Here is a 10,177-nt window from a genome sequence, read left to right on the forward strand (position 1 = left end):
AGAGGAAACTATGTTTTTTGTCAGTATAACTGTTGTATATTTATAGGTATTCTATATTCTGTTTGATCTTAAAATTGTTGAATTGTGTTTAATGTTTTTAGTCACTAAAATCTGTCTAGTTTTGTTTGACTATTCCCAAACAGATCACGTTTTTCTTTAATGGTGAACATCTTAAAAATATATTTAAATGCTGCTCTTTTTCTAGTCTTTTCATTATTAATGTATTTTGCAGTGTGGGAGACCTGGGTTTGATCCCTTGGAAGGAATGATCCCCTGGAGGAGGGCATGGAAACCCACTCCTGAATTCTTGCCTGGAGAATTCCCATACACAAGGGAACATAGACAAAGGAACCTGGTGCTACAATCCATGGGGTTGCAAAGAGTCAGAGATGACTGAACAACTAAGCACAATATTATCTGTCAGATGGCACAAAGATCTAGTAAGACTAAATATTACATGAAATCCAGGTGTGTATTTGTACTTCAGCTCAGGCAGGTCATGGCCAAAGTCATGGGGAGAGTCATTACCTCTCTTTTGCCTGGACCAGATGAAAGAGATTTTTATTCTTTAGTTCTGCCTTTCTCCATCCTTCTTTCCCTTCCTTCCACTAAGCTTTTCTGTTGTCTCCATTTTACAAAATAGCTCACTTCCAGTTTCTCCTTTTTGCTCTCTTAAGAACACATTTCTTTCCTGTTCGCATTTTAGCATTAAACCACACTTTAGTTTGCAACATGTACTTTTCTGTTTAATTAGTTACCACCCAGTTCAGTGCCAATGTATCTTAAGTTTTAAGTACTTATTATCTTTTTTTAATTTAAAGTGCAGTTTCTCTTTCCTTATTTATTCTCATTATATATTTTAATATAGTAGTGTGTATCTTATACAGCCTTTCTACTTATTTTAAATAGCAGTAGAAATACTATTCATGTTTGTTTAATATCATATAGGATGAAACTGTTGTAGGTGAATGGACTTTCAGAGATTTTACCATCATGAGCAAAAATATATAAAAGCATAAAATCCATTTCATCTCAGTTAATTACTGAATCTTTTATTACCTTCTCTTAGGAACCATGCAAATTATGTTTACAGTTATGTCAGAGAATAAGAACTATAATACTTAATTTGATGCAATGTATTTGAGCAGTTTTAAGCCTGATTTACATGTATTTCTTTGTGTATATATATATATATATATATGCACACTATAGGCTTTCATGGGTCAATTTTGCATCCTGGAATCTTTCTTTCCATCTATATCTCTAATAACTCTAATGAACTATATTTATATAAATATTTAAGTTAGCAGATTTATTTGTTTTATAAAGTTTTTGTTTAAAAGACTATCTTTTATGTATTGTCTCATCTTTAATATCAAAAATTTAAATTTAAATAAATAACTGCTATTTAATTAAATTATGATTTATATTGGGTGAGGTAAAACTATTCAGCATGACTCTGTAAGAATAATTTTGAAGTGAAGTGAAGTGAAGTCGCTCAGTCATGTCCGACTCTTTGCGACCCCATGGACTGTAGCCTACCAGGCTCCTCCCTCCATGGGATTCTCCAGGCAAGAGTACTGGAGTGGATTGCCATTTCCTTCTCCAGGGGATCTTCCCGACCCAAGGATTGAACCTGGGTCTCCAGCATTCCAGGCAGATGCTTTAACCTCTGAGCCACCAGGGAAGCCCAGATACTAATTATAGTTCTGTTAAATACATACAGTTATTGTAATTATTGTACACAGAAATCATATTTGCATCATATACTAGATTATATAATTTGATTTGGACAGAATATCTATCCCCCAACATTTATATTGAAATTTAATACCCATTGTGATGGTATTAGGAATATTAAGAGGGAGAGTCTTTGGGAGGTAATTAGGTTATAAAGTGGAGCTGTTGTGAATGATATTATTGCCCTTGAAAGAAGAGGACACTGAGCACTCTCATGCCTTTCTGACATGTGAAGAAGCAAAGATACATTGTCAACACAGAAGGGAGCCCAGAAGAGGGCTTTCTCCAGAGCCTGATGGTGTTCTCATGCTCATCTGGGACCTTCCAGCCTCTGTTGTTTATAAACCACCAGGTCTATGGTCATTTGTTAAGGCAGCCCAAACTAAGACGTAGTTCCATAAAAAAACCAATCTTAGCATTTAAAAGATACATCTAATTATTTATGATTTCTGCTATGCCAGCTGTTGTGCTTTAATTTATCCTACTGTAAATGTCTGAGATATTATAAATTAGATAATAAGTATACATGCCAACATTGATGAGTAGATGACTTAAACCTTTAGGATTTAATGCACTGCAAACATTAACACTTTTTTATTATTATCCTAAATGACATTTTGAACTAAAATGAAACATTCTTTTGTGCTAAGGTGACTGTGTTTTAGACTAATCCCTGATACCTCAGCAAAACTAAAATACCTTTTTTATAGACCTTCAATATAACAGCTAATAGTACTGCATTCTTACTTTACATTTTATTTTCTAAATAATGAAAACTGAATTCATATCATCATTTCAGTTTCTCATTATTTATGACACTAAGTAAGGTGGAAAATTTTAATTATGAAATATTTTATGAAGCACTTGGTTGTGTACTTTAACCTTTTTAGTATTCTGAATTTCAACAGATGGTCATTCTAGCTCTTTCCAGCAGGGGTTTGAGTTTTTAAATAGGAGACAAATGTCCATCCAATCAAATCTGGAGTCCTGAAAAGGTCAATTTGTATAGTACATGGCAGTTGTTCTCACAATGTATTAAACATTAGCAATCTGATGGCTTATTCTTTTGACACAGTGTAGGACAAACTTCCACACAGAAAGCTTTTAACAAGAAAGAGAAAATGAAAGTCGTTTGACAATTTTCACTACAACTTTTATCAATGCACAAGTCATAGAAAGAGAATGCAAATATTTACTATTAGCTTCTTTAAAAATGTACTTTTTTCAGGAATGAAAAGTTTCATTCAATTTTTATATTCTCATATTCTGGTATTTATCTTGATCTATTTCTATATTTACTATTTGAATATTGACAAGGATGAATGTATTTCATATTTAGTATAAAGATAATATCATTCTTCACAGGAAAAAAGTGCACACTGTGGAATACACTGATAAAATAAACCAAATATATGGGAATATTGAAATTGTTCATCCTTAAAATGCAAATCAATGGACAATTGGACATTCATATGCAAAAATATGAATCTAGACAGAGGTTTTTCACTCTTCACAAATACTAACTCAAAATGCATTAGCAACCTAAATGTAAAACACAGGACTATAAAATTCAGAGAAGATAACTTTGGAGAAGAAAACATAGGAGAAAACTTAGATGACCTTGGATATGATGCCTTTATAGATAAAAACAAAACCTCTCAAAAAAAGTAACTGGTAAATTGTAGAGTTGGATACACTGAGTGACTAAGCACACACACACATTGTACTTTATTAAAATTAATAACAGCAACAACAACCTTCTGAGCTATGAAATATAATGTCAAGAGAATGAGTATACAAGTCACATACTGGGACAAACTATTTTCAAAACATGTATCTGATAAAGATCTATAATTCAAAATCTTCAAATAACTTTTTTTGAAAGTTTTTTAATTTTATTTTTTTACTTTACAATACTGTATTTGTTTTGCCATACATTGACATGAATCCACCACAGGTGTACATGAGTTCCCAACCCTGAACCCCTCTCCCACTACCTTCCCCATATCATCTCTCTGGGTCATCCCAGTGCACCAGCCCCAAGCATCCTGTATCTTGTATCAAACCTACACTAGTGATTCATTTCTTACATGATAGTATACATGTTTCAATGCCATTAAAATTCAACAATAAGAAAACAAACAACCTGACTAAAAGATGGGACAGAAACCTTAACCAGTACGTCATGATGAAAGGGCCACATTTTACTCAATAGTTGGAAATTTACATGTTAAAAAAAAAATGGTTGAGTCATGAACTCTTGTGATCAGATTTTTACACTGGAAAACTATTTTGGAAGCATTGTGAAAGAGGGAATATGGAAGGAAGAACTGGGGCAAGTGATGAAATCAGTGAGTCAAATAGATGAAACTATAAAATATTTTAAAAAGCTGTTGGAAAGAGTCAACACAAAATCAAGGATTTTGCAGGCAAACTATTTGTAGAACTACCTTTTAAAATGCAAAATTATGACTATTTAATTAGATGGACAGAAAATTATTGAAAATTAGAACATAAATGATACGAATTACATTTTTAAAAAGCTGAAAATATTAAAAAGTATTTCAAACCTTGAATATAAACATTTTAATTACCTGTCAGATGCCTCTTAATTTTGTTTTTTTCCTTTATCTTTGTCTCCTTTACTTGATTTTATTTCAGTGATTTAGAAATTTCTTTCCCTACAGTGAGAATAGAGCATCAGCTCAGCCTTTCCTGTGGCATCTTTTATCACAGTCATTTCATTAAAATTTTGTTATTTTTATTGTTAGCTTACTGTTAATTTTATGCATACTTTTACAATTTTTGCCAAATGAAAAAAATATAGTATACTTTTTTCTTATGTGTTCTTTATTGAATTTGGGCATTAGATTTTTACATAGGTCTTATTAATCTTAAGTACTCTATGAACTCATGACACTAAGTATGAGGTGAGTATCTTATTTTCAGAAATTGGGAGGTGGTGCATGCAACTGAAGGACTTTAAATGTTGGCTTTATTATTTTCAAGAAACACCTGCTTTTTCTAGAAGTATACACACTTGAGAAATATTTATATGTTTAAAATGATTTCAATACTTTTAGTATAAACGACTAGGAAAAATAAATATCAATTCCATGTGAGACATAGTGTAATCAAAATGGAATAAGGTGCTCTACATTGAATCTTTTATTTCTTATGTTTTTTTTTTTTAATTATTAATTTATTTATGGCTGCCATGGATCTTCTTTGTGGTGTACAGACTTTCTTCAGTTGCAGTGAGGGGGGCTACTCTCTAGTTGCAATTTGTGGGCTTCTCATTGCAGTGTTTTCTCTTGTTGCAGAGCATAGGCTCTAGGGCATGAGGGCTTCAGTAGCTGTGGTGGATGGGCTTATTTGCCCCATGTTATGCTGGATCTTCCTGGACCAGGGACTTAACCTGTTTTCCCTGCATTGGCAGGCAGATTCTTAGCCACTGGACCACTAGGGGAAGTCCTTCCTGTTGTTTGAAGTCTCATTACTTTTAAAATAATCTGTACCATACTTGCCTGGAAGGAATTTCTCCATATTTCAAAGTTAAAATGAAATGATTCTCACTCCTATCCAATGATCTCTTCCTGAACTTTATATTTTTCTGATTTAATAGCAAAGAACCAAATGTGATTAAAATTAATCACCATTTTTTATTTATTTTATTTTTATACTACATGAAGAACCGGTAGACTATAAATGATATAGATGAATTCTCTGTTTGTGTACATGTGTTTTTGTTGTTAGATCCATTAACTGATAATAATAGACTATCTACATTGGTGTCTTTTCACTTTGGTATCTTTCCACTAAGACTATTCTGAATGGTTTTGATTACTCATTCAACTTGTTAGATGGCTTTTTATATACATATATATACATGTATACACATATATGCACATATATAGATACAGATAAAAATGCATATATGTATATTTATGTATATATATATATATAAAACACATGGATATTTAAACCAATTTATTCATTTTATTTATGGCAGGTAATTTGCATACCATAATGTTCACCCATCTGATAGATGCAATTCAGCAGTTTTTAGTAAATTTGTAGAGCTGTACAACCATTTGCCATATTTGTTTCTACAAAATAGAATGATGCAGCCTTGCATGTTAGAGGAAATCTTGATGGTATTTTGTCAGTTTTGTTTTAAATTTTGACACCAGAAACATTTCCTTAATTTTTTTCCATTATAGTTTTATTTTGTTTGTTGTCATCTATGTGAATATATTCAGATTTAGATGTTTTTTATTTGAAAAATTGCCATCTTGCTTAAATGTGAGTTTTATTTTTGGATCTTTCTCCTCGGAAGTTTCATTTGCCTATTTTTAATGTCAAAAGAACATAATATTTATGTCTATTTCTTCTTTCTACTCCAAAATATTAAATAATCAATGATATGATTAGAAATCAGTGCCAACAAATATTTATGTAACTGAAACCAAGTGTAAAGTTTGCTCTCCCATGTAAAACCACTAAAGTTATAATAGTAGTAGCAGTAGTAGTAGTCACCCAGTTGTGTCCGATTCTTTGCAACCCCACAGACTATAGCCTGCCAGAGTCCTCTGTCCATGGAATTCTCCAGGCAAGAATATTGGAGTGGATTGCCATTCCCTTCTCCAGAGGATCTTCCCAATCCTGGGATCAAACCTGGGTCTTCTGCATTGCAGGCAGATTCTTTACCATCTGAGCTACAGAGAAGTCTTTGTAGGATCTTTAAAATATTAATTTGTAAATAAAACACACTGTTATTGGTAAAATCATTTAATATTTACTTTAAACATTAAGGCTTACACCTTTGCATTTACTGTTAAAATATTATATTTTAAGTATGTATATGTGTGATATTTTTGGTGATTGAAATTTCTTTTTGGTTAGGGATGAGTCAAATTTGAGAAAAATATAATATTATTTATTGTTATTCATTTAATATTGATACTAAAGTCTTCCTTGATAGTTCAGTCGGTAAAGAATCCATCTGCAATGGAGAAGACCCTGGTTCAATTCCTGGGTCAGGAAGATCTGGTGAAGAAGGGATAGGCTACCCACTCCAGTATTCTGGGCTTCCCTTGTGGCTCAGCTGATAAAAAATCTGCTTGAAATGTGGGAGACCTGGGTTTGATCCCTGGGTTGGGAGATCCCCTGGAGAAGGGAAAAGCTACTCACTTCAGTATTCTGGCCTGGAGAATTCCATGGGCTGTATGGTCCATGGGGTGGCAAAGAATCAGACACAAATGAGCAAATTTCACTTTCTTTTCACTAAGAAAGCATATCAAGGGTTTATATATTTTGTAAAAAGTATCTGTAAATATTTATTCCATTTATACATATTTTTGTGTCCAACTCTTTATGACCCCATGGACTGTAGCCTACCAGGCTCCTCTGTCCATGGGATTTTCCAGGCAATAGTACTGGAGTGGATTGCCATTTCCTTCTCCAGAGGATCTTCCCAACCCAGGGATTGAACCCGGGTCTCCCACATTGTAGACAGACACTTTACCATCTGAGCCACCAGGGAAGTCCTTTGAACGTGAACGTGAAGTCACTCAGTCGTGTCCGACTCTTCGCGAGCCCATGGCCTGTAGCCTACCAGGCTCCTCTGTCCATGGGATTTTCCAGGCAAGAGTACTGGAGTGGATTGCCATTTCCTTCTCCAAGGGATCTTCCCAACCCAGGTATCGAACCTGGGTCTCCCACATCGTACGTAGACAGACGCTTTACCGTCTGAGCCACCAGGGAAGTCTAAAAGCATAAAATTACATGCAAATGTTCATCAATGAAGGAGACAAGGCATACTGACCAATGATCTCCCTGATAACAAGACCCAAGGCACAAATATGGGCTATTGAACGTTAGAAACATTAGAAAGAAGATAAGATAAGCCACATTAGAAAGAAGATAATCTTGTTTTGCAATATTATCTTTTCATTACTCTTAAGTATAGATTACAGAATTATCTCTCACTGATCCTTAAAAGGGCTTCCTTGGTGGCTCAGATGGTAAAAGCGTCTGCTTGCAATGCAGGAGACCCAGGTTCGATCCCTGGGTTGGGAAGATCCCATGGAGAAGGAAATGGAAACCCACTCCAGTACTCTTGCTTGGAAAATTTCATGTATGGAGGAACCTCGTAGGCTACAGTTCATGGCATTTCAGAGTGGGACACGACTGAGAGACTTCACTTCACTTAATATCCATAGCGACAGTGATTCTGAAGACCTGTTTTCTCAGTTCCTTGCTATGTTTTCTTGTAATATTGTCTTCATCTCATGTTTAATTCATGTCATCCACTCATTCACATGATCATACCCTAGATTTTATTCCTAAAAACTTCACTATTCCAAATTCTAATATGCAAGAATCTTTATCATCTGTGTAATGTCTAATTCTTTGAGTGGTGCAAAAGGGTTCACATACTCCTTAATGATCTCATGCAGTTTTATTACATTAAATTTCATGTCCATGCTAATGAATCCAGTTTGAAGTCTACTTTTATACTTACTGCATAAACTCAAGAAATAAACCCTAAATTCAAGACCACTTACACTACTACTGAATTAGAATATCTAAATACCCTTGAAAAACCAAACCTTTGGTCTTCCTTCCATGCGCAAGCAAGCTCCTTGGCTGTCTACCCCACTTTAATGAATGGAATGGTTCTACATTTTTCTGTAGTTCTGCAATTTCTCTGTTTGGAGAAATGGAGTAGATTTCCATTTTTCTGTGGTTCTCCAATTTCTAGAGGGGGGAAAAAAAGGAATAATTTAATTTTTACTGTTCTGTTTGTCTCATTCACTTGTAATCTTTTAGGAAACTGTGCAGTAGCTTTTATTCAGGATGTCAGCACTCCTAGCCACCTTCACTGTTACTACACTGCTCCTCAGTTCATTTTAGTCACTCAGTTGTGTCCAGCTCCTTGCAACCACATGGACTGCAAGACACCATCTTCCCTGTCTATCACCAACTCCCAGAGTGTGCTCAAACTCATATACATCCAGTCAGTGGTACCATTCAACCATCTTATCCTCTGCCATCCCCTTCTCCTGCCTTCAATCTTTTGCAGCATCAAGGTTTTTTCTTATGAGTCAGTTCCTCACATCAGTTGGCCAAATTATTGGAGCTTCAGCTTCAACGTCAGTCCTTCTAATGAATATTCAGGACTGATTTCCTTTAAGATTGACTGGTTTGATCTCCTTGCTGTCCAAGGGACCCTCAAGAGTCTTCTCCAACAGCATAGTTCAAAAGCATCAGTTCTTCAGTGTTCCACTTTTTTTATGGTCCAACTGTCACATCCATACATGACTACTGGAAAAACCATAGCTTTCACTATGTAGACCTTTGCCGGCAAAATCATGTCTCTGGTTTTTAATATGCCATCTATGTTTATAATGGCTTTTCTTCCAAGGTACAAGTGTCTTTTAATTTCATGGCTGCAGTCTCCATCTGCAGTGATTTTGGAGCCCAAGAAAATAAAATTTGTCACTGTTTCCATTGTTTCCCCATCTATTTGCCATGAAGTGATGGGACCAGATGCCATGATTTTAGTTTTTTCAATGTTGAGTTTTAAGCCAGCTTTTTCATTTTCATCAAGAGGTTTTTTAGTACCCCTTCCTTTTCTGCCATATGGCTGGTATCATTTGCATATCTAAGGTTATTAATATATCTCCGTGCAAGCTCTATTGCAGCTTATGCTCCATCCAGTCTGGCATTTTGCATATCATTCTCTGCATATGAGTTAAATAAGCAAGTTGACAATGTACAGCCTTAATGTCCTCCTTTCCCAATTTGGAACCAGTTCATTGTTCCATTCCGGTTCTGACTATTTCTTCTTGACCTGCATACAGATTTCCCCAGAGGAAGGTAGGGTGATCTGATATTCCCATCTCTTTAAGAATTTTCCACAGTTTGTTGTGATCTATACAGTCAAATTTGTATGTGTGATCCACACACAAGAGCTTCTCTTGTGGCTCAGTTGGTAAACAATCCACCTGCAATGTGGGAGACCTGGGTTTGATCCCTGGGTTGCAAAGATCCCCTGGAGAAGGGAAAGGCTACCCACTCCAGTATTCTGGCCTGGAGAATTCTATGGACTGGATAGTCCATGGGGTTGCAAAGAGTCAGACACAATTGAGCAACTTTCACTCTCACTTCACACAGTCAAAGACTTTAAAGCAAAAGTAGGTGTTTTTCTGGAATTCTCTTGCTTTTTTCTATAATCCATCTGACGTTGGCAATTTGATCTCTGGCTCCTCTGCCTTTTCTAAATCCAGCTTGAACATCTGAAGTTCTCAGTTCACATACTGTTGAAGTCTAACTTGGAGAATTTTAAGCATTACTTTGCTAGTGTCTGAAATTAGTGCAACTGTGCAATAGTTGGAACACTCTTTGACATTGCCTTTCTTTGGGATTGGAA

General features: G+C 35.1%; 1 non-coding gene across 1 annotated transcript; it reads left to right on the plus strand.

The window, feature by feature from the left end:
* The first annotated feature begins 7,748 nt into the window (after window positions 1-7,748).
* TRNAC-GCA lies at window positions 7,749-7,821 on the plus strand. Its single transcript has one exon. It is a non-coding gene; the product is annotated as a tRNA-Cys (tRNA).
* The last annotated feature ends 2,356 nt before the right edge of the window (window positions 7,822-10,177 follow it).

This window comes from Oryx dammah, unplaced genomic scaffold, assembly GCF_014754425.2.
Source record: "Oryx dammah isolate SB20612 unplaced genomic scaffold, SCBI_Odam_1.1 HiC_scaffold_20, whole genome shotgun sequence".
Taxonomy (NCBI): domain Eukaryota; kingdom Metazoa; phylum Chordata; class Mammalia; order Artiodactyla; family Bovidae; genus Oryx; species Oryx dammah.